Raw genomic sequence first — 23,551 nt, forward strand, 5'->3', positions numbered from 1 at the left:
AAGCACTGACATTTGATTGTCTGGTTTTTGTGAATTGACAGTCTGTGATTTAATGAAGTCTTATTACACTATGCATAAACAAACACAAACAGATTAACGTCTGCAATGCACAAACAGACTTGCAGATGCAATTATGCAAAACAGCAGCTGAATATCACGCAAAGAGTCCTCAATTAAAACAGCTTGGGAGAGATAAATAGCATGCTATGTCTTTACAACAGCTTCCATTGCAAAACAGTTTCTGATAGAATCAAATTGGCAATACACGGGCCAGTTTCCATTGTGTTCTTTTTCGACTTGGTCAGAAAGGTTGCATATGCTCGAGATTTGTTGCGCACACTCTACCGTATCTCATTGTCAGTTCTGCCCATGGACCTTTCCCCATTTCAAAAACTGGTCCTTAGAGGGCAGTAGTGTGACAGAAAAAAAATAGAAGAACAAGGATCATGTCATAGTTGCAGGTTATTTTGAAACATGCAGAGCAGTTTAATTGCACCTTTTTCATGCTACCACAAGCAGCAGATGAGACGGGAGGACCAATTAATCCATTTTGATGATCTTGGTTGAGGAAGAAACATTAATCAGAGTATTAAAACAACTCCCTGATTCTTCATCAAATATTGCCACACTGTCCATTATAACCATCGAATCTGGCAGAGTGGGCTGTGGCATTTTCATACATCATTCAAAACAGCACTTCTAACATTTCAGAATTTCACTGATTCTGAGGAAGGCCTGAAAGCCTTAAAATTCTGACTCAGAGGAAAGAATGTAACTGAATGAACCAAGTCTGTCCCAGAAAAATGAACTGCTGATTGATATGGTTGGGGTGGGGGTGGGGGTGTGGGGGGGGGGGGGGGCGGGAGAGGGAGTGGAGAATAAAATCACTGCCCTGTCATAGAGTGTGTTCAGTCTAAATGGATGGGCTAGCAAACCTGCTGCTCACTCAATGCTCGTTCATTATTATCATTGCATCATGATAATTTGGTGACACAAAGTGCCAAAACCCTGACTCAAATCACTGTGTTTACGGGGCGGCAGGGGAGGTTCTTGTTCCAAAGGGTCATTTGTGAAATGGTGCTACCTTAAGCAGCACACTTAAAGTGTCAATTCACTGTTGCAAGCAATTCTCAGTGTTCTGTTAAAGCGATCATATAATGTAAATGATGGCTTTGAAAATTGTGTGGCCCATAATGAATATTAAGTAATCTCAACAAAGTAAGCAGCTTAACAAGTATAAGTCAATTTTATACTCCCATTTTATTTTCTCAAAACAGACAAACAAATCTATGGAAGTGTTAAATCACCTAAATTGACTGGATTTGTTTACTTTCAGTTCATGCTGCACTGGTGCTGAAATAATAATAGTAGTAAAACGTAAACTGCAGATAAAGCTTTGTTAGAGCAAAACAAACCTGATAAAACTAAAATATAAACTAATTTCAGTGAAAATACGTGACCTTTGCTATTTTCCTTCATTCTATCTCCCCAATCACTGTTATCACTGATCCTCAAACTAAATTTCTATCATATTTAAGTTGTCCTAGATTTGTGAAGTTTGTTTCAAAAGAGAAGAAAATGTGTTCATCTCTCTTATCTGCTAACCTTCCAGCTACCATTTTGGAAGTGGAAGGAAGGAGCTGTATTTTCACTGTTTGTAAATTAACCTATCCACTGGCAATGTAAGTCAGACACAATGTAATTCATCTCTGTATCTCCTTGTGGCTTAACAGACTCATGGCTTGATAACCATTTCTAATATGTGAGTGGGCTAAAGTCATTGATGTGTTCCAGGATTGAAGGAAGAAGTTTCTGGAAAATAACCTTTCTTTCTGCATTATCATTTCTACAACCTGTCAGAGAGTAGCATATTTACATTACAGCTACTATCCTGAGACTGCTCAGTACAGTTCAGATTTCAGCTATTCAGTGCCCTTTTCACATTACTTGGCGTCTGCCTGACTAGAACCCTTAATTATCCTGCCCAGCAGAGTGCTGTGTGGACTAATGGATGCAAGTGCGTGTTGCGTTCTCTCTCGACATTTCAAAGTGCAAGCTTTTATGAGAGTGCAGGTGGGTAGAGTCCCTGATTTATGAACATTTAAAGTGAGGTCAGATCAGTTAAAATGGAATGATGCTGGGAAGGCATTCCTACTGAGCGCTACATAAACCAAGTCTTGCAGTTTCAAGGAATCATCATACTGTTTCTCCCTTCACAGTTGGTGCTAGACATGCAGAGTTTCTCCAGCACAGTTTAAATTTGGCACTGTGCTTGATCTTCACTCTATGAGGTGGTAAACTCAAGTAGAGTGAGACTCCAAGGACATGCACTGCACCTTGCTCTGAGCTCAGACCAGGCTCTAACTCAGATCAATTATATCAGTGCAATATTACCACAGAGTGAAGGGAAAGGCAGACTGCACTAAAGTAAAACATCATTCTATCAGAAGTTGATCCAGATTTGAGAAGTTCATGCCAGCTCTCTTTAATCCCTTGTAACATGATCTCTGCAAACAAGAACCTGCAACATAAACAAATCAAAAGCAAGGTATTTACCTTGCAGTTTCAACCATTAACACTATAATCAAAACTTTGTTGATTTCAGGTCCTCAATAAGTTGTTCTGTCATTAACTTGGCAATAATCGTGTGCTTCAATCAGGTAACTTAATGGCTCACAAGTGAAATTGCTTTGAATTGAAATTACACAGGTGACCATTGAACAGGGCCAACATGCAGTGGGTAACACATCTAACTTCGGATTAAAAGATTATAAGTTCAATTGCTGTCTGGCTTGATTGAATTTAGACTTCTAAAGTAGTTGTGTATTTGAAAATATGAGCATTTTGGCAGCCCTCTTGTGGTGCAGTGGTAATGCCCCTACACCTGGATCAGGAGGCATGAGTTCAAGTCTCATCTGCTCTAGAGGTGTATAATAACACCTCCTAACAGGTTGATTAGAAAAAGTTTTTTTTAAAAATGACCATTCACTCCTTACTAATTCACACACAAAAAAATATTGATTCATGGTGTAAATAGAGCAATTACTAGTTATTTGGCACATGTTCTTTTTTTTAGTTCAAAAATTAATGATCCACTTATTAATAGCATTGGATGCTGAATTTTTCTTTAACTGAATAAAATGCAACATTCTTATTAGCAGTGAGGGCAATGCAGGTACTTGAAGAGACTTCAGATACTGGAATTGTTTTCATTGGGAGCAAAGAAATTAAGCAAACATTTCACTGGAGTTTTTGATATGTGAACAGGGAAAATTAGAAATTAATACCTGTTTTGCATCTGCAGTGTGCTCAAGAAACAAAGAACAAAGAACTCTCCTCCCGCTCTGTCCACTGGAAGAAGTTCTGGCATTTTCACTCATTCCCTCTTACATAAGTGGTCTCAGTATCACAGAAAAGTCCTGCCTGATGTCTGTTCAGCAAAGCACCTCCAAGATCAAAGTTTCTAATGTTGACTTCACTGGCTGAGTTGTCATTGAAATGGTATGAGTACTTTAAAATGATCAATACCAGGGTGAAGAGGGATGATAAGAGAAATTCCTTGTGGCAGAAAATTATATAACATGGAATTGCCTATCGCAAAGATTGGTTGATGCATAGACCATTACACTTTGAAAGGGAAAGAGTAGTTTATTACCTAAAGGTGAGGAAGATATAGGATTATGAAGAGAGGTTTTTCTTTTGGCTCATTACTGGAAAAGAAAGCAATGTGCACAAAATAATCTTCTTTCCTGCCAGAGGTCTTCACCTTTTCTGTATTTTGATAATACCGTAAAATTACACAAAATGATGAACATTATCCTCAATGGGTCTGGTGAATCCTGACAGAGGAAAGTAGCATTAATGGGTAGGGTTCAGGTTCAAGATCAGTCATTTGCTGATTTTAGGTGGTTCGAATCATCCCCAGATCCCTGGTTCTAGACACTGGAGTTATTTAGGGAATATGAAGTGAAAAAGACAGTAGACAGGTGTCTCAGGGCAAAACAATCTCTGTGTTTATTCACAATACAAGGGTAAGTATAATACAAGAAAACAGGGAAAAACACAAAACAGTGAAATTAACACAATCAATTAGACAGACAACATTGATTTAATACACTATAAAATCAAACACTATCAGAAACTAAACAGGCACAGTGGTTTGCACTGCTGCCTCACAGCATCAGGTCCCAGGTTCGATTCCAGCCTCAGGCAACTGACTGTGTGGAGCTTGCACGTTCTCCCTGTGTCTGCATGGGTTTCCTCTGGGTGCTCCGGTTTCCTCCCACAATCCAAAAATGTGCAGGTTAGGTGAATTGGCCATGCTAACTTGCCCATGGTATTAGGTGTATTAGCCAGGCGTAAATGTAGGGGAATGGGTCTGGGCAGGTTGTTCTTCGGAGGGTCAGTGTGAACTTGTTGGGCCGAAGGGCCTGTTTCTACATTGTAGGGAATCTAATCTAAATCTAAACTGGTTTCATCACATAAACTTTAAGTAGACTTCGTACCCTTGGGGTCCCATGCACTGTCACCATCTTCCTCCTCCCTGCTAGCTAGGTCTGAAATTTTGGGGTCTTTGGAGTTTAAGCTCACCACTGGTGGAAACGCCATTTTGAAGTACAGCTGGCTATTCCCGCTTGCTGCACCAGTGCCGAGATAAAGACTTCGGAGTACGTAGACCTTCAATATGTGTTGAGTCAGCTGATACAGTAGTTGGTGTAGTGGATCTATCGGATGTATACTTGGTTTTCTTTACTGTCTGCTGGTTTTGCATGCCTAATTTACACCTCAGGGTATGTCTGCGGCCTTATGGTCTTGGTCGGGTTGATGGTTTTTGGAGTTTGTCACTTCTTAGGCCTGCTTGTCATGGTTTATTGCTGTTGGTTCCCCGGTTCGGAACAGGTCGATGTCAGTAGCTCTCAGAGTTGCTATGCAGATCCTCCTTCTGGAGATAGCTCTTGGAAACAGCTGCTGGAGTTGGCTCCTCGGAGCGTTTCTGAGGGTAGCTCTTTGAAACGCTTGCGGGATCACAGTCTTTGGAAAGCTCGCTGGGTGATCTTTTTATTTGCAATTACACTAATTGTGGGCCCCTTCGCGCCAAATCCCAGCTTGCCATGCTACTGGCATTCCTTTTTGAAGTCAATTGGTTTCCCAATAGTAGAGTATGTGTGAAGGGATTTGGATTGAATTGAATGTCTGGTATTACTGTAGGCCCCCATACTGTCTGTGCTGCATAGCCTGAGGTGTAGAGGTTAGTTTCATTCGAGAGTCTAATGCCAGAACACTGAGCTTTTCCAGCAATCTCAACTTTTGTTTCTAATTTACAGCATTCACAGTTCTTTTGATTTTTATTTGGTCGAGAGTGTTTGGTGTGAATTGGAACTCCAGGCTGAAAAATAGCCCCAGACAGAAAATCTTTCTGGTTCTCTTGTGTGTTTGCAGCCTGAGCCCAGGATTTTGTCCAATATTTTAAATGTCAGAAAAATTCAGGTCTTGTCCAGTACTTTAGATGATGGTGATTCTTGCTCAATCCTGCATTGTGTTGTCAAGAGGATGTATAAAGGTGTGATTGTAAAAGTAAATCAGTAAAAGAAAAGGTAAAAATAAAAAGTAAGCAATCATGAGAATTGGTTATTTGATAGGAATGATCCAAAAACACACTGAAGCAGTGCTACAAACATTCTTCTGACTTCAAAGATATTTGCAGAGCAGTTCAGGGCTGAATGGCCTGCATAATGTTCCAAAATTCAATAAAAGAGAAGCCCCCGGTACATCATTTGGGAACAAATGGATTGTTCGCTGACTATTTCCAATTAAATATTCCTTTTAAACAAAGAAAATTTACAGCCCAGGAACAGGCCCTTTGGCCCTCCAAGCCTGAGCCGATCCAAATGTACTGTCTAAACCTGTCGGTCAATTCCTGAGCATCTGTATCCCCCTGCTCCCCACCTACTCGTGCATTTGCCCAGACGCAACTTAAATGAATCTACCTTGCCTGCCTCTACCACCTCTGCTGGCAAAGCGTTCCAAACGCCCACCACCCTCTGTGTGAAGTTTTACCGCATGTATCCCCCTTAAACTTTCCACCCCTCACCTCAAAAGTGTGACCTCTCATTATTTTAGACTAAGTAGTTTTACAACAATAAAACATCATTAATGTTAACAAGGTTGGTAATACTTTTAGATGTAAATCCCCTCAACTATTTGTTCCTTTATCCTTCTGTAGAGTTTGCTAATTCTGGTTGGCCAATGTATTCTGTTAATTTACGCATGTTAATTTATTTGATCTTCCAGCTGACTAATTTTGACTGAGGAGATCATTTGAATCTTTGCTAAAAATGAATTGATGGCTCTTTGTGCATGTTCATTTACTTTGGATGGCAAAATGGACAAGCGATTCAGGTTCTCCAGAAAACAAGTCTTGTGTTGTCTTGAGCACTTTAATGTGGGCGGCACGGTGGCACAGTGGTTAGCACTGCTGCCTCACAGCGCCTGAGACCCGGGTTCAATTCCCGACTCAGGCGACAGACTGTGTGGAGTTTGCACGTTCTCCCCGTGTCTGCGTGGGTTTCCTCCGGGTGCTCCGGTTTCCTCCCACAGTCCAAAGATGTGTGGGTCAGGTGAATTGGCCATGCTAAATTGCCCGTAGTGTTAGGTAAGGGGTAAATGTAGGGGTATGGGTGGGTTGCGCTTCGGCGGGTCGGTGTGGACTTGTTGGGCCGAAGGGCCTGTTTCCACACTGTAAGTAATCTAATCTAATCAAGACTCACTGGTACACAATTTGTGCTAATGACATCTAGGAACAGCATTCTGTGCATTGGTAGTGGAATAAAGAATCAATCAGTCTTGTTATACTTCATTTAGTCAATACTGACAGGAAATTATTCATCTATTTTATTGTCTATTTATTTTGCTTCTCTTAGCTTACAGAATTTTAAAATTATGATTCTTTTATGATAGATATAAGATGGCGGTGGAGTAAAATGCTCCAACCGAAGCTCATCAGCTCCAACTTTTCCTTTTCTTTCTTTTTACTCTTATTTTTTCACTCTTTTGTCTTTTTTTGTTTTTTCCCTCTTTTTTTCTCTGCTGCCAGCAGTCCAGAGGCAGTGATGACCAGTGGCTTGGAGTGGAGCTGGGACAGCCGGTGGGCTCTGCCAAAGATAGCTACTGATTGGGGAGCCCAGTCAGACCACGTGAAAGCCCTTATTAAAAAACAATATTATCTATATTTTAGCTATATTTCTCAACTCCCTAACTTATATGTCTCCTATGTATATTTGTAATATAGTGTAAACTATTTCTTTATTGTCTCTATTTTCGTACCTAAGATGATGCTGTGTTTTGGCAATATTGTACAGTTTCCACTGTACATGTAGTTCTTCTATAATGTGATAGTTGTGTTCCAGTGAAACCTTGCTTAATAGAAATAATGGGGCCCGTGGGAAAAATAGGATTGAGGCAAGCCAGCAAAACAAAACCACTCACGATCACTCAAAAATCACCCAAATGTCTAATGCAAAGTATAGCACAGCCTGAATGAAGGTCAAAATCATATTTATTAACAAAACAAAATTAAATTTAACACAGTACATTTTAAAAATGTAAGAAAGCTACTCTCTGTGCAGTACCTTTCACAGAAAGCTGCTCAGTCGGCAGCATGCACATAACCGCATGAGAACCAGCACGTGCACTGAATGAAGCCCGTGAAACGATCCCCACTGGAATCGCTCTATTACCAACAGAAATAAGCGTTCTTGAAAATATCATTCCCTAAATCTTCCGTGACATTAAAGTCAAATCATGCTGCTGGAAAGCGCAATATCCCAGAACTCCCTATACCCCTGTTATTGTGTAACTTGAGTACATGTGAAATCCAAACGGTCAAATTCAAATACTAAGGGCAGAATTTGAGCTCTGCAGCACTGCTGCTTCCATAGCTCCAGAAGCCTCATTACAAGACTGTGATGCTGCCTGTACTTTGTCACTTTGGGCAGTCCTGCACCTTTCCTCATGAAGTTGGCAAGGGTATTTGTGAGGGCATGCCGTACATGTTCTGGAAGTATCAAGGCTACCAAAGTGTTAAACAGCCACTCCTGCCAGGTTGTCATTGATTTTCATAATTTTCTTTGCACAGTAGATACCAAGCTAAAGTTTGCTGGGTGAGATGAAATGAGATGAACAAAGCGTGTGAGATCTGATGTTGACCGAATGATTAGAAAGGTCACTGGGTTTTAATGTGCTTCTGTATCTGCAGGAATTGTGGATGTTTGATTAAGTGTTGTAACTCAGCACTAAGGGACTGAACTAGTGTAGCAATTCTGAAAAACTGGAGTCTTGTTTTGAAACAGACACAGTGAATTAGGTATAATGTGGACAATTTAATAGAAAGTCCTTGATTAGAAAATTGTGATGTGTAAATATCATAAAAATGGAGACAGTATGAGTAAGCTCAGGCTGAGGTTGATGTTTGTAAAAAATGCATGATAAATCTCTTTTTTTAAACAGAAATGAACACATTTTAAGGAGCAATTGATCAAACTGGCTGTGGTGGATGACACATTTGTAATGTTTGCCAGTAGTCAACTTGATCATTTGCTGGAGACTGAATAGATGTCAAAGTTTGAATGCATAGCATTGTCTGCTTGTTAAAATAAAGGAGTATAAGAAAATCTTTTTCAGAGAATAGATAGCTTGCTCAGGATCCATCTGATGCAGGTTGAGATTGAGCAGATTGATCAGCTCAGACAAGTCCACATAAACTAGGTCACCTGCGATTGTAAGCATGGCAAGTGTAAGGTTATTTTGGTTTTTGTTACTTTGCTTTAATAAAGAAATTTGAATATATCCTGTTGTTAGAACTGCCTGAGATTTACAGTGTAAACTTGACAGATCATGGAAAGTGGGGGTAAAAGTCTAAAGCATGTTTTCAAACAGTGGCTCTGTTGATCACTCCCAGGTGTCAAAATGTTCAGTAGTAACTTTCCCCTCAACAGCCTCCAAAACACCAGAACAAAGTAATGTAATTTAATGGGGACTTTTGTTTTGGACTTCTCTTGATAGTTTTGACTTAGTCTGCCTTCTCTGAATTTATTGATGCATTAGCCTCCTTTCCTGTGGAGAACTGGTGGTTTAATCCACAGAGGATTTGGTGACGAAAGGAGTGGAAGGCTGTGGTTGCAGAGCCAATGGGTGTGTCATGTGAATAATTGAGCAGAGGTGGCTGGAAGGCGGGGCTCAATTAAGAGGAAGGGGAAGGACAGATCTCCAAAAAAGATAGGCTCTAACCATCGCGTGCTTTCAGGATCATTTGTGTTCTCTCCACCTCACCCAGGAGCAGTGCCTGATCTAACGTGGGTTTCAGCAGGATGTGACCTAAAGCCTCACACCAGAGAAAGGACAGGTTTGCTGATGGCCCATCAAAGTCACAGTAGCATTGATTGTTCAGGTCTCTGGGCCCACCTTGGCAGGAGATGAAAAATCTTCAACATATTACTACAAGACAAGAGGAAATAGGGGCACAATAGGCTGTATGGCCCTTTGATTCTGCTTTGCCATTCAGTATGATCATGGCTGATCCAACATTACTCAAGTTCACTTTCCTGCCCTTTCCCTGGAAACCTTGATTCCCCTACTGATCAAGAATCCAGTCAGCTCAACCTTACAATACAGTGTCCATCAGAGCAAGGGGTAGGATGTGGAGACGATTGCTCCCTCACCTTCTCTCAGCAGGGCTAAATAGGATGAAAGATGACATGGTTTCACCAGGATAGTGGGATTTCTGATTCTTCAAGCATCATTTACTGTGTCATGTGGCTCTGCAGGCTTACAGGACAATGAGTAAAGGGACAGCAAAGGCCAGCAATCTGTCAATGTGCACTTGATGTATCACCATGCCAAATACAAATGCATAATTTTAAAGAAACCTGATGCATTTGTGCTGTATCAATTTATCTTACACTCCTCAACTTCAGACCTCTAGAGGATAGATTGCTGGACTGTTGTGAGATCCACAAGCATGTTGGCAGCTGTTTGAGTCTGAATACAACTCACAAATCAGTTTGAGTTTACACTGCATGGCTGAGGCATTGGGCAAGATTGCATGGCGGTTGGTATTTCCAGACATAAAAACAAAATTAATGTTTCATCTTCAGCAGTGAAGAGCTGTGAGTCCATGCCAGCATCTAAGAAACTTTGGAAAATCACAGACAGATCTTTGCAACATTTTCTTTTGGAAACATCACATTAGCTTCATATGATTCAACACAGCTTCTCTTCAAGAGGGGACATGGTTGGATCCCTTACTGGGCTCTGAGCTGCACGGTGAAATTATTCCAATGAGGAGGAGGGTTATAATTTACATGCTGCCTGTTCAAAGATAAATGTTCATGAATTATGAATCCCCAAGTCCAAACTTGTGAAGAACAATGTCCTGAATTCCTATAGCTTGAGTCATAAAGTCATAGAGTTAGACAACATGGAAACAAACCCTTGGATTCAACTCGTCTGCGCCAACCACATATCCTCAACTGATCTCATCCCATTTGACAGCATTAGGCCCATATCACTTCCTATTCATGTACCCATGCCTTTTAATTCTATTCACTTTGACTATCTCTCTGGCAGCTCGTTCCATGCATGCACCGCTTTCTGCATGAAAAAGCTGCTCCTCAGCTTCCTTTTATATCATTCCCCTTTCACCTTCAACCTATGGCCTGAGAAAAAGACCTTGGCTATTTACCCTATCCATGCCTCTCATGATTTTATAGACCTCCATATGATCACCACTCAGCATCTGACGCTCCAGTGAGAAAACGCCCAGCCTGTCTCCCTGTAGCTCCAACCTTCATTGATACAAATTACATAATATGATGCTTTTCAAGAATTGAATATCCCAAAATGCTTTCTAGTTAATGAAGTACTTGTGAGATATAATCACTGATAAAATGTAAGAAATGAGATAGCCTGTTTCATTCAACAAACTCTCATAGATGCAATTTCATAAAGATCAAATAATTTGTTTTTGCGATGTTGACTGAGGGAAACTAATAGTCAGGAATCTAGGGATAATGTCCCTGTTTTTCTTTGAGAACATCGTGCCCATGGGATTCTTACATCCAGTAGTGTTTCAAATGTAATACTTAACGTCTGCCACAGACAATACACAAAGGTACTTGCAGCAGAGGTAGATGTCACATAGCTATGGCAACTAGCTAAAATGCTAAGTGTAATTGCATTTCCCCAAAAATCCACTTTTCATAAATAATATTTTTAAAAATGCATGGATTATCCTTTGTAGTTATAAACTCCCCAAGATACCTAATATATATAGTCACAAAGAGAGTTAATAATTCATAACCCAGAGCTATGTATTAACTCTAGTCAGTTCTAGTTTTATCAGTCTCTGCTCATGCTTTACATTCACTCTTTAACTCATGCATGTCTTTTAAAAGTATACATGAACATTGTCATTCTCTATTTATCTACTCATTCCTATTCAGATGTTGCTTCTCAGGACTAATTTTTACACTTATGAATTGTGGTCTATTGTCACTCATCACAATGTGAGGAATGCTGTAAAGACTGAAGGGAGCTTTTAGGCATCCAACAATCTCACTGGCAGACTTTGACATTAGCTGGTCTGATTCTCAGAAGTCAGATCATAGTCAACCCTTCTATTTAAATCTGATAGATTTCACAATCCATCTTGTCATCTTCAACCTTTCGCATTAAGAGTGTTGCTGTCAACAGTCAAGGTCCATGTTCGTCTGTGCGTCCTACTTGTATATCACAGCCAGGTTATATCTTTACAGTCAAAGTAACATTCCTTGCAGATAGTTTGGTTTGTGGAAGATCTTTTGAAGTGTTTTGCTGTTGCATTCTACTGTTATGGTATCTCTCCCAGTTATGATCAAACTAGTATTGATTAGTATTTATACTCACTGGCCTGACTAATGAAGACAAGTTTGAACTACACCATCTTTACCACCTTATTCACTTCTGTTGCCACTTTTAGAGAGCTATTGACTTGGTCCCCAAGATCCCTCTGTATATCAATGCTCCTAAGGACCCTCCATTAACTGTGTACTTTCCTTTGACATTTGACTTCCCAAGATACAGGACCTCACACTTGTCTGGATTAAACTCAATCTGCCATTTCTCTGCCAACCTTCCAACTGATCAATATCCTGCAATACCTTTTGACAACCTTCTTCATTATCCACATCTCTACTAATTTTTGTGTCATCTGCAAACTTACTAATCAGACCACTTATGTTTCATCTATGTCATTTATATATTTTAAAAACATCAGAGGTCCTAGCCCTGATCCATGCTGAACACTACTGCTCACACAACTACCCTCTGCCCCTATAGAATATAGAACATAGAACAATACAGCGCAGAACAGGACCTTTGGCCCTCGATGTTGTGCCGAACTGTGAACTATTCTCAACTTGTCCCCCTACACTATCCCATCATCATCCATGTGTTTATCCAAGGATTGTTTAAATCTCCTTAATGTGGCTGAGTTAACTACATTGGCTGGTAGAGCATTCCATGCCCTTACCACTCTCTGAGAAAAGAAACTGCCTCTGACATCTGTCTTAAATCTATCACCCCTCAATTTGTAGTCATGCCCCCTCGTACAAGCTGACATCATCATCCTAGGAAAAAGACTTTCACTGTCTACCCTATCTAATCCTCTGATCATCTTGTATCTCTCTATCAAATCCCCCTTTAGCCTTCTTCTTTCCAATGAGAACAGACCTAAGTCTCTCAGCCTTTCCTCATAAGACATTCCCTCCAGACCAGGAAACATCCTGGTAAATATCCTCCGCACCTTTTTCCAATGCTTCCATATCGTTCCTGTAATGGGATGACCAGAACTATAAACAATACTCCAAGTGTGGCCACACTAGCGTTTTGTATAGTTGCAGCATGATATTGCGGCTCCAGGACTCAATCCCTCTACGAATGAAACCTAACACACTGTATGCCTTCTTAACAGCATTATCCACCTGGATGGCAACTTTCAGGGATCTAGGTACATTGACTCCAAAACACCTCTGCACAAGCACACTACCATGAATCTTTCCATTGACCTAGTCCTCTGCTTTCCTATTATTCATCCCAAAGTGCATCACCTCACATTGAGCTGCATTGGACATTTGCCACCTCTCAGCCCAATTCTGCAGTTTATCCAAGTCCCTCTGCAACCTGTAACATTCTTTCAAACTATTCACTTCTCCACAGACTTTAGTGTCATCTATGATTAAGCTAATTTTGTATCCAATTTGCCAATTACTATGATCCCATGCAACTTAATCTTCTGGCCTAGCCTATCATGAGGGACCTTCTCAAATGTTTCAGTAAGTGCTACGTAGACAACATCCACTGCCACACACTCATCAATCACCTTCATTACTCGAAAGCACTCGCAGAAGAGGTAGAGATCACATGACCATGACAGTAAGTAAAAGTAAATTTCTCCAATAACTAAAACAAAGACAGTTCGCCTCAGTTTAATGTCTGATCCAAATATTTCTACCTCTGACAGGGAAATGTTGTCTCTGCAATACACTGAAATGTAATTTTTTTTCACTGGAGCCATATTTACACTATTAGATCTACTTTCAATCTGTTGAATAAATCTCTATATTTCTGCTCAAATATCCTCCCACCATCTCCCTGGAGGCTTTGCATAGCTTGGATATGCTTTTTGTTCCTATTTCATTTTCCATTGATTCACTTTTGAAAATACAGATGTCAATTTTCTTAGGTAAACATACTGCACACTCAATATTAGAATTATTATATAATGATTGACCTTCTTTGAGCAGTTCTTCACAATTAATTTATTGTAATTTTTCCTCACTTCATTTAAAAAAAAACAACCATTTTTGCCTTGACTGTGATTGATAGCTATTCTAGGATATGATCTTGTTATTCACTTGTTCCTTCAACTCTTATTACTTTAATATTTAATAGCATTACACTATTAAACTGCTGGTTGTGTGTACATCCATCATTTCTCATTACAATTACACATATATCTTTTGTCTGACGTAAAAGCAAGTAAAATCTAATAGGCCTGTAAAGCAAGCAATCAAATCAAGCTGCCTGCTAAATTAGCTGTAACCACCTCAAATTGGTTTTATTTACACTTATCATGTTAAACCTCTTGAAATCTTAACGACGATGAACGAGTTAGTTCTGTCACAAAATTGAGGCTGATGTACATTAGTTTCTGTGGTCTCCTGCAATACGTACAAATTTACATATGATCCATGTTTATCAAATACAATGCCAGATTTCATGCTGACAAATGTGTGTGTGCCATGTAATAAAGGAATTCTGAGTGAAAGTTCCACAAACTTGTGGAACTTGTTGTGGGCGGCACGGTGGCACAGTGGTTAGCACTGCTGCCTCACAGCGCCAGAGACCCGGGTTCAATTCCCGCCTCAGGCGACTGACTGTGTGGAGTTTGCACGTTCTCCCCGTGTCTGCGTGGGTTTCCTCCGGGTGCTCCGGTTTCCTCCCACAGTCCAAAGATGTGCGGGTTAGGTGAATTAGTCATGCTAAATTGCCCGTAGTGTTAGGTAAGGGGTAAATGTAGAGGCATAGGTGGGTTGCGCTTCAGCGGGTCGGTGTGGACTTGTTGGGCCGAAGGGCCTGTTTCCACACTGTAAGTAATAAAAAAAAAATGACATTCAAGTGATCAAAATTGTCAGAGAGGCTTGCTGCCTATTTGCAGAAATGGGAAGTTATGTTTCAGACGTACCAAACTTTCATAGGAAAGATGATTTGCACTTGATCAGATTTTGGGAATGGAAAGATTGAATACCATGTTTAATGAATTTGATCACTTTCGCTCCAAAAAAGATATTGGGAATAAAATATCAATGTTTAATGGTTCTGTTTTAAACAACAACCAAATGGCGGCATGGTGGTTCAGTGGTTAGCACTGCTGCCTCACAGTGCTAGGGATCTGGTTTCGATTCCATACTCAGATGAATGTCTGTGTGGGTTTCCTCCCACAGTCCAGAGATGTGCAGGTTTGGTGGATTGGCCATGCTCAATTGCTCATGGTGTCCAGGGATGTGCAGGTGAAGTGAATTAACCATGGGAAATGCAAGGTTACAGAGATTCAGTTGGGTCTGGGTGGGATGCTTTTCAAAACGTTGGTATGGGCTGAATGGCTGACTTCTACACTGTAGGGATTCTATAATTGTGATCACACCGGTTTTAAAACATGTGCTGCATCAAAAGGTAGTTAATAATATACATGAGTTAGGGTACTATGTTAGTTTTACTGAAGACTGCATATAGTAAAGGAAATTTTAATGTGTTGCTGTAATCAATAATCAGCTCACATCCTGTTGTGTTGGGCGATATACTGCCCTGAGCATTCAGCAGGTTAGGTTTTGTGTGTGTTTTCCTCTCAGGTTCTGTGTGTGGCAAATGAAGCACAGAACGTACGCTGTCAGGTTTTTAAACAGAATGCCACAAGAGCAGCCTTTTGAAGGTCAAGAGGCAGTGTAGAAATTACAGCTTATTATAAGTCAATCAGGGTGGACCACTGATGTGAAGAAGCATAGTACCTTCATTATTCTGTATTACATAATGAATACAAGATATACTGATGGACTCAAGTGAATCTGATCATCGTTATGCTGCTGAATGTTGCCTTGCTCTATGTGAAACAAAGTTATTGATTTGCACCTAGCTTTGACTTAGCAATGTTTTTGTGTACAACCTTTGAAAGGAATTGAGGAGGCACTTGCTGAGACATGAGCAAAAGGCGTATAGCATCTGGTTCATATGCCAAGGGGACACAATTGTCACATCTCCAGAGATCTGTGATTGTAAGTATAGATGTTGGAGTGTAAGGTGCTTTAGCTGCTGACTGGAATGACCTTAGAGAACCTTTAGGTCAAAATGTTAGACTGTAATGGAAAATGTGTCAATTAAAAACTGATCAGCATTCATTGTGATTCATGAAAATTAGTTTTGATGAACTTCTGCACAAAGTGTTTGTTTCAAAAATGAAGAGAATTTTAAAATAAAGATAGAAACAGGAATATAGTAAGAACTTCAAATCAGAGCAAGCTTAGTTACATTTACTAGTATGCTTTTGGGGACACAGATATTGTTACTCAACAACAATCTTCCTTCCAGTTTTGCTGCTGAAAGGGTCATCACATGTCTACAGGGTTTGTTCCAGAATTGTACTTTGACAATTGATGTCATCTTTCACGGAGTCACAGAGTGATACAACACAGAAACAGACCCTTCAGTCCAACTTGTCCATGCTGACCAAGTTTCCCAAACTAAGCTAGCTGCACTTGTCCCACATCCCCCTAAATCTTTTCCATTCATATACTTATCCAAATATCTCTTAAATGTCTCTTAAATGTTATAACTCTTCCTGCAACTTACACTTCCTCTGGTAGTTCATTCCATAAACAAAGCGTTTGTGAAAAAAATTGCCCCTCAGGTCCCTTTTACGTCTTTTGCCTCTCTCTTTAAGAATATGCCCCCTAGTTTTGAACTCCCCCACCTTTGCTATTCACCTTATTTCTGCCCCTCATGATTTCAAAAACCTCTATAAAGGTCACAGCTCAATTTCCTACTCTTCAAGGAAAAAAGCCCCAGCCTATCCAGCCTCTCCTTATAACTCAAACCCTCCATTCCCGCCAACATCCTGGTAAATCTTTTCTGAATCTTCTCCAATTTAATAATATCCTTCCTATAACAGGGTGACCAGAACTGCACAAGTACTCCAAAATTGGCTTCACCAAAGCCTTACAACATGATATCCCTACTCCTATGCTCAATGGTCTGAGCAATTAAGGCAGATGTGTAATTTATAAAACTAGATTTTCAGCTATTTCCACTACGGCCTGGAAAATGGATGTCCAGAGAATAGAAAATTAGGATCAATCAGAGTTATTTAAAAATTGAGAAAAACGATTGCAAGAATACAAGCTAACAGCGGAAATTAGTCGGTGTACAGGATGTGGTTTGCTCATTGGCTCAATATGATCATTTATCTATTCTTGAACCTCAGAAACACTTTCCTGCCCACTTTCCATATCACTTGAATCCCTGAGAGACCAAACCGTACTTGATTAGAGCCTTAAACGTAATGAAACTACAAAACTCTAGGAGGTAGTGATTTCCAAATAGTTACAATGCTTTGAGCAATGTAAGTCCTCCCCCTCTCTGTCGTAGATAATCCCTATCCTAAGATTGTGCTCCCATGTTATGGATTTCTCAGCCTGCAGAAACAAGCTCTCAATATCTACCTTATCAAGCCGTTTCAGAATCTTGTGCGTTGGATGGGACCACCTCTCACTCTTCTAAACTGCAAAAAAAATGTAAGTCCAATTTATTCCACTTCTCACCACATACCATGTGTCCAGGGATCAATTGAGTGAACCTTCACTGTACTACCTCTAATGTAATATGTCCTTCTTTAAATATGGATATCAAAACTTACAGCAATGATCTCACCAAAGTTCTGGAGAATTGTAGCAAGACGTTCTTATTTTTGTACCTCCAATTCCTGTGTAATAAAGGCCAACATGCTATCTGTCTTCCTAATTGCTTGCTTTATGTCCATGCTAATTTCCTGAGAACTATCTATGAGCTTACCCAAGTCATTGTGAATCTTTCAATATCTTATCAATATTTGCAGGTTTGACATCTTTTAAAATAATGTCCTACTTTCCTAATGACTAAAGCGAACAATCGGGCACTTCTTTCGTTTGCACTCCATCTGCTTTCTTGTTGCCCACATAATTAACCACTTTTGTAATATCCCCACAGTTCATTTTTCAAGCTAACTTTTACAAATCAGGTCATAATAGATGGTTGGAGTTGGGACAAGAAAGTGAGAGAATAAAAAGATGATAAAAGATCATAATGCCGTAATTTGGTGATGAAAGATTATTTTCCAATTAAGTTAAATGGTGCTTTGGTTGAGCCAATTTATAGCATCGTACCCACCTAATGTTTATTTGGCTGCATTTCCTTCTTGCCCGCTTCACTGTTGCCACCAGCAACACCACCATCCTCACCTCAAGGAGATACAGGATCATTCCATTTGTCATGGATTTGTTTGGTAAATGCTTCCCAATGAATGGAAAGACACAGTTGGCATAAGCCATTGAAAATGAAGGGATGCAAATTGGATGGAAATATCAAAGTTCTTACCAACATAAATAATTGGCAGGAAACATAGATGCAAAATAGACCAATCCAAGAAGAAAACAATTTTAAAAAGTCTCTTACAAAGCTATTTGGAGGAAGTCATGATGTGGAGGTGCCAGTGTTGGATTGGGGTGTACAAAATTAAAAATCACACAACTCCAGGTTATAAGCCAACAGATTTATTTGGAAGCATCAGGTTTTGGAGTGCTGCTCCTTCATCAGATGGTTGTCACATAGGAGACTGTGTTATATGGAGCAATACATGTGACGTTAGAACTTGTTCTTCCTCCCTCTCTCTCCCTCTCTGTTTAATGTACTTAGTAAAATATCCATTATTCTTCTTTTGTTTCACTTTCTGGTTGACAATCACCCGATGAAAGAGCAGCGCTCTGCAAGCTAATGCTTCCAAATGAACCTGTTGGACTATCACCTGGTGTTTGGAGGAAAGACATTTTGGCTGTGGCGTAAAAGATGGGAATAATCATGGAGACAGGTATGTTCGAAATGATTTGGATTGAATTTAGTCATATGAGCCATAAAGTCAGAAGGAATTCACCAGCTGAACAATGAGATTGCTCATGGCAGTATGGGAATTGTTCAAGGACAATGGTGCTGCAGAGAACACAAAAAATAATTGGGAATATCATGGCAAGAAAGTTGAAAAGTAAAAAAACACTTACAAAAACATCTGTGAAATCAGGAATCATTCCATCAGATTGTTGAACACTAATCCCTGGACAAAAGGGAAACATTATACTGGAACAGATATTATCTTAAATTTAATTTCTCATGACTGATGGGAACTGATTAGTAATCTGAAAAGAGGAGGACACTTGGAGTAGAGCCTTCGTTCTATCGTAAAGTTTAATACTGTCATAAAGAGTGGGGCCAAAAATAACAAGAGAAACATTCCTACAGCTGACAAAGTAATGAGGCTCCCACGAGGGTTGTTAAGATTTCTAACCAGAAAGCGAAACAACAGAAGAATAATGGATATTTTACTGAGTACATTAAACAGAGAGAGAGAGAGAGAGATAGAGAGGAAGAACAAGTTCCAGTATCACATGTATTGCTCCGTGTAACATGATTACCTCTGTACCTCAGCCATTTGGGCATAATGCCACTTCCATGAAGCCAACCCTGTTGCCTGTTTCCCCCGATGGCTGAGATGCATGTAGCAATTATTTTCATCCTGGAGGTGCCAAGTGGGGGCATCTCCAGAGGCTGCTGCAGTTGTACCATGGCAGCGACAGTCAATGTCACTTGACCCAGTTTCACACATGATCCCTCAATCTGAAGGGTCAAGAATGCCAAAGAGGAGAGATTCACCTTCCATGATCATTTCAGCCTGTATTGGCATTCTGGATGTCTGGAGGAGAGCAGAGCTGAGCCTCCCATATCTGTGGAATTTCCTGCCCAGTGAAGCAGTTAAGGTTAAATCATTGAATGTTTTTAAGGCCAAGATAGGTAGATTTTTGAATAGTAAAGGAATCAAGGGATACAGTGAGCAGGTGGGTAAGTGGAGCTAAGTCCACAAAAACAGTCAGCTGTGATCTTATTGAATGGCGGAGCTGGCTCGATGGGCCAGGTGGCCTACTCCTATTCCTAGTTCCTATGTTCTTCTGATCTCTGTGCCACTGATTGGTCCATGCTACCCAGCATCTCAAGCATTTCCAAACTGTTGGCTGTTCTCGATGGCGGAGTTCATGCACACATAGTCCTGAGCCAGCATGGCACACATGGAGTTTCCATATTCCTCTATTCTCTTTCCAAGATGCTGCACTGCTGTATGAATCTGTGACAAGAGGAAACTCATTTTCTGCTGGTTTCCAATGTAGAACTTCATTCACAGTGATTCTCGGGGCCTTGCATCTAGGCCCAGCTGAGCAAGGCTCTCCCAGCCATCAATGCTCTGAGGAGAATGGGTGAGAGTCCCTCTTCCGATACCTCTGCTTCCCCTCTCAGCTTACCAGTGCCATAAACACCACCTATAGATGCCCATGAGAAGCCACACAGCAGTGAGTATCTCAGCCTGAGGATGATATGCTTGGATGGTTGTGATGTTTTTTTTGCTGATTATGGCCCACAGTGGAACAAGGTTATGATATGTAAGAAATCTGCACCTATGGAAGGTACAAGAAGAGATGATAAGAGACAATCTAGAAGGGTAGAAACATCTTCACTGCTGACCTTATTTAATAGTACTCATTGTGCGACATAGTATTGGATGAGGTGGACCACCTTGCTCTCTGTTATTTCCAGGATCATCAAGAGATCCAAAACCAGACTGGTTTCCCTGCCAGCATTGTGCCTGTCTCCATCAATTCTCCATTGGAATTGTCTGGTTGAATATTTCTCCTTTAGGGCATCCTCCAAGTGCATATATTTCTTCTGCGAGGATAAAATAAAGTGAGTTAAGGCACATCCATCCTCTGTGTCCAATGTCAGCTGCCCTTTTCCATTCAGAGCTGTATTGAGAACACTGGCAACAGCTTTTTTTGTTGTGGAGCTCTCTGAGGATTCAGTCAGTGCCCAGGCCACAAAAACCTTTCCATGTTCAGGAACAGCATGAAGTTCCTCAGGCAATGTATCTGCTGGAGGAGACTGCAATCTCTGAGACCGCTCTGCATTCATCTTACCAGAACATATTGAAGTTGTTGTGCTTTCAAGGCACTGAATCCAGGTTGTTCTTGTTTCACTTCTGATGCTAATGGTCATAACAATCTGAAGGTGGACATGAATTCTACATGCTTCCATAGGTGTATTTTCGTTGAGGTGGGTGGGGAACATGTAAAATTGGGTGAATGCCCAGCCCAAACAGCCCAAGCTTCACCACTATAAAATAGAGAGTGAGATGATGCAAAGATTAATAGCCTGCCCATCGCATGTCATGAACTAATTAGGGGTCAATTGAGCTCATAAAAACTCAATTGATCCCAATAATGCCCGGCCCACTTGTAACCAGGTTGATATGGAATAGATTAGAAAAATGTTTTTAAAATGTAAGTTAGAAAAGAGATGGGGTACTTTCAATTGGGGGAGGGGTTTCCTTTGCTTATCGGAGAGTCACCTAGAAATAGTAGCCCCCTTCCTTCCTTTGCACACATGATGTGGAGGAAGTGTGGAGTTGGACTGGAGTGGACAAAGCTAAAATCACACAATATCAGGTTGTGCTGCTAACACCAAATAGAACCAGTCTGATTCAAGACTGGGAGATAGAGAGATTATAACCTCACACCTTTAATGCGTTGTCTGAGCTGAGATGTCACCTTTTCGTAAATGAAACCTTAAATTATCTTGAAAATGTGACTTAAGAACAATTCTGGGATATACATATTAATGAACTGAAACCTACAACCCATTCTAATAGATGAAAGACTTAACAGCAATCTAGATTTGTTCAATATATCATTTCAGTTGCATGACACTAATATTTTGCTATAAATTCTGTGTCTTATGATCCCGCTCCACAACTACCTGATGAAGGAACAGTGCTCCAAAAGCCAGTGCTTCCAAATAAACCTGCTGGACTATAACCTGGCATTGTGTGAGTTTTAACTCTATACACACATGCGCACACACACACATTTCAAATCTCAATTCTCACTCCCCTTCCTCAGGTGCCAAAACTACCCCTGCACAGGGCTGCTGGTGCCAATGCCAATAGTTCCATGAAGCCTCTGGCACACCCATTATGGCACTATACACTCCCAAGGCTGCTGTTGAGGGCTGGAAGTACCTACTTGGCATCAATTTGATCCATGCTCACCACTTTATGGCTCCATAGCTGGCATTTTGTTTTGTGTTTGTCAGCTTGCTGCTAACTATCCACCAGCCCCGATCCCCACCTGCCCCAATATATTCAGCAATCTGCATAAAATCTACAACAAAGAACAAAGAAAATTTACAGCCCAGGTACAGGCTGTCAGCCCTCCAAGCCTGAACCGATCCAAATTCACTGTCTAAACCTATTGTCCAATTCCTAAGCATCTGTATCCCTCTGCTCCCCACTTACTCATGAATCTGTCCAGATGCATCTTAAATGAATCTATCGTGCCTGCCTCTACTAACCTCTGCTGGCAATGCATTGGAGGCACCTACCACCCTCTGTGTAAAGTACCTGCCGCGTGTATTTTCCTTAAACTTTTCACCTCTCACCTTGAATGCGTGACCTCTCATTACTGAATCCCACACCTTGGGAAAAAAGCTTACTTCTATCCACCCTGTTTATACCCTTCATGATTTTGTAGATCACAATCAGATCTCCCCCTTCCCGAATCTCTTTTTTTCTAATGAAAACAATCCTGACTGACTCAACCTCTCTTCCATACCAGGCAACATTCTCGTAAACCTTCTCTGCACCCTCTCCAAAGCATCCACGTCCTTTTGGTAATGTCCTTGATCTCTTTGGTTTCAACTGGTGGTCTCCTCTTGTGAGTGTCCAGGGATAGGGGTCTTGCCCATGGATGCCAAACTCCCAGATTGCCTGACTCACATTGCTTTTGTATGGTACAGTAGAAAACTTTGGCAAAAACCACAATTCTCGCTTTCTGGACAACCATCAGTCTCAATAAAGGCTGCCATGGGAGTTTACATCAGTCCCATGCTTCATCTCAAACATCTTCATTCCCACACCATTGCCCACAACAGGACAGGGAACATATCACAATATCAGTTAATGCCTCACCCACAGAAAATTCATGACCCTAATTATATTCTCACTAGAGCTGGATTCCTCACCCTGTTTCCTCTCTCTGCAATGAAATGTCAGCTGATATTAATTCTATTTCTTTCTGTTTGTTTCATCCCAGTTAGTAATCCATGTATTTTTCTCATTTCTTTATTCTTTCCCTGAAATGTGGGTATCACAAGCAAAATCAGCATTTCTTGGCCGTCCTTAATTGCCCTTGAACTGAATGTTTTGCTCGGTTATTTCAGAGCGCAAATAAGAATCAACCACATCCTCACAGAATTATTTCAGTGCAGATTCGGCTTATCATTTCTGCACTAACATACTGAAAATGTTGCTTTAGTGCCAATCTCTCACATTTTTCTGGTAACCCTGAACATTCTTTCTGCTGAAATAATTGTCCAATGCCCTCTTGAATGCCTCAACTGAACAGCCTCCACCACAATTAAGGGAGGTGATAGCCTAGCGGTGTTATTATTGGACTATAAATACAGAGAACCAAGTAATGTTCTGGGGACCCAGGTTCAAATTCTGCCTCAATAGGTGGTAGAATATGAATTTAATAAATATCTGGAATTAAAGAGGCAAATGATAACCATGAATCCATTTCAAATCCAGGAAAAAAAAACATCTGGCTCAGTCATTTCC

The sequence above is a fragment of the Hemiscyllium ocellatum genome, chromosome 21 (genome assembly GCF_020745735.1).
Source record: "Hemiscyllium ocellatum isolate sHemOce1 chromosome 21, sHemOce1.pat.X.cur, whole genome shotgun sequence".
In the NCBI taxonomy this organism is placed as follows: Eukaryota; Metazoa; Chordata; class Chondrichthyes; order Orectolobiformes; family Hemiscylliidae; genus Hemiscyllium; species Hemiscyllium ocellatum.